Consider the following 2,752-nt stretch of genomic DNA (forward strand, 5'->3'; position numbering starts at 1 on the left):
CACCAATCACAGTCTCGATTAGATTACCTTTCCCTTCCGATGTTTCCAGGACGGAAATGGGAGAAATTCAATTATGTATGACATCGAAATTCATTGGAACGATTTTCCCATTAGCTAGAAACCCAAATAACAACGAGTAGAGTCACCGTAGGACTTCGTTTCACAACAGCGATGAAATAACATTCTCCATTCGGTTCCAGTAAAAAGCTCAACTTGCCTGGGATGGCAGAACTGTTTGTGATTTTCCGAGCGGGAGGCGAACACGATCATGACAGTAGAGAAATTTTGAAATATGACATCGAAATTCATTGGAACGATTTTCCCATTAGCTAGAAACCCAAATAACAACGAGTAAAGTCACCGTAGGACTTCGTTTCACAACAGCGATGAAATAACAGTCTCCATTCGGTTCCAGGAAAAAGCTCAACTTGCCTGGGATGGCAGAACTGTTTGCGATTTTCCGAGCGGGAGGCGAACACGATCATGACAGTAGAGACATTTTGAAATATTTGGCAGTATCCCACACCACAGTTAGTTCCCTGGGAAACAAACCCATTTTACTTTTGTTTTCAACATCAATATACAGTGGGCACCGAAACAGCATTTTAACAATGCTGCAGCGTTGGAGCTGATCAGCAGAAATGGCAGTGGTGGGATTCGAACCCGCGCCCCTTTCGAGACTGGAACCTGGATCCAGCGCCTTAGACCGCTCGGCCACACTACCAGCCGGCCACGCCCCCTCATTTTGTTGTATTTCCAATTGTGCTCCTGCATAACAACAGATGCAAAGTCACATGATAAGGGTTCCATGATTCCTCTCGGACTCGCACAGCTGCTGGGATGTCCTCTCGGACTCGCACAGCGACAATGTCAATTTCGCAGCAGATATTGATAGCCCATCAATCCAGACAAAAATCAATGGTAAACTGAGTCTATCTTCTCAGACTCTTTTCAGCTACAAATGTATCTGTGAGTGCTTGAGAATATGGGTTCGCTTATGATTTGGTCAAATAACCATGAGCTGCTTGACATTACTGCAATTTCGAATCTCGCTTTGCTAAATGATTTCACCCATTGCTCGAAACAGGACGACTTTCACGTTTACACGGAACACGAAACACACCGGACTACAGGGATAATGCACAAACCTGAGCAGGCCGTAATCCACATCATACCGTGCAGCATAGTTTCAGTCACTGTGTCTGTTTTTTTTTTCAGAACAAGATTCCCAAAGAATGTTCTCCACCCTAAAACCAGAGGTAACATTACAATCCGAGAACGACAGATCACATTGTGAGAATGCTCTGACCTCGGAGTCAGTTCTAGAAGCCACTTTCCTTGCCTTTTACCTTAACCGTGCAATGTGCTGCAGAGATGTTCACACCTGGACATGAGCCACATGGATACCAACTGCGTTGGAAATCTATGTGGGAATCGACGACAAGCGACTCAATAAATTTTGTCAAATTCCATGGTGCTTTTTAGAAATGCAGTTTCTGTTCACCTCAATCAAAACGGCAGTTTCTGAACATATTAACAGAAGTCAAAAGGTAATTACCTCACCCCACCCTCACTCCGGAAGAGGTGCTAACTGCCCTTGAGTGCTTTTTGTTCTCGATGTGAAGAGCTTTCACGCCTGAGTCACCTACACGTCTCTGGTTGCTGAGTGAATCACAAAGAAGGAATTTCACCAGAGCTGCAACTGCCTCACTTCTCCACTCGCCCTCCCCGTTTACATTTTCCTGCTCGTCAGTGATTTAAAGAAAACCAAATGGATGCGATGTCATTCTGTAGCCTCTCTGTCGATTCCTCCGTTTCAGTTCCAACATGACTTAGATCTCGGGGCGGACCTTAATACTAGCGACGCTATGAATGCGCAAGTCGAAAGGTTCCTCTGAGAGTGCAATTTCTTTCATTGCTGTTGCTGATTGAATGAGCCACTAACGTGCGAATTGCTCCAAAACATGATTCAGGATTTCTGGTGCCAATTCTCGCACGTTGAATCACGATTGACAGCTTCCAAATGAGGTCTTTCTGAGACGACCTTGGGGGACATTTGACAGACAGACAAGTTCAGGAATTCGTGGTTCGCTGTGACACCAGAGCATCTGCTTCTTTCCTGTCTTTGAACCGAGCCGCCTGCGCAAGGAAGGCAAATGCGGTACTGCTTTTCGTGGAAGGATCTGAAGGCGGTAACTACACTCTCCAACAGAATGGCATATGATCAGAACCAGGTTGGAGAAAAACTTAACAACGCTTTGCACTGTAATTAAATGGAATTGCATTACATTTCACGACCAGAGCAGATTTGTTCAAGCAAATTCGAAGGCAGGTTTGCAGATGGGAAAGCATGCAAGAAAGCTCAGCTCTTGTCCATGTAAAAGGCTGCAGTTGAAGAACAAAACAGTTTCTGCCCAGTTTCGAACTGGGGACCTTTCGCGTGTGAGGCGAACGTGATGACCACTACACTACAGAAACAAGCCGGAATCGGCAGTGCTGCGACTCCGTGGCGTCCAACACTGAAAGTTGAATCCGTTCTACGTTTCACCTTTTTGTTTCCAATAGCTCGTTGTTGTCCAGCGTAATTGACATCTTGAAAACGTAAAAAAAAGACACGTTAAATTGATGACAAAATATAGACAAAGCTGTCGTCGATGTTTGTACCGTAGGGCGAGGTGGAATCGGCTGGGACGACTTTCCCTGCAGCGTAACAGCTGCGACATGACCTTATGGAAGGGTGGTTAACTGAGTT

General features: G+C 45.3%; 1 non-coding gene across 1 annotated transcript; it reads right to left on the reverse strand.

Moving 5' to 3' along the window:
* Positions 1–2,405: 2,405 nt before the first annotated feature.
* On the reverse strand, positions 2,406–2,478 carry trnav-cac (transfer RNA valine (anticodon CAC)). Its single transcript has one exon. It is a non-coding gene; the product is annotated as a tRNA-Val (tRNA).
* Between the last annotated feature and the right edge of the window lie 274 nt (positions 2,479–2,752).

This window comes from Chiloscyllium plagiosum, unplaced genomic scaffold (genome assembly GCF_037043375.1).
Source record: "Chiloscyllium plagiosum isolate Xiang-an unplaced genomic scaffold, Cpla_swu_hap1 HiC_scaffold_38, whole genome shotgun sequence".
NCBI classification, from domain to species: domain Eukaryota; kingdom Metazoa; phylum Chordata; class Chondrichthyes; order Orectolobiformes; family Hemiscylliidae; genus Chiloscyllium; species Chiloscyllium plagiosum.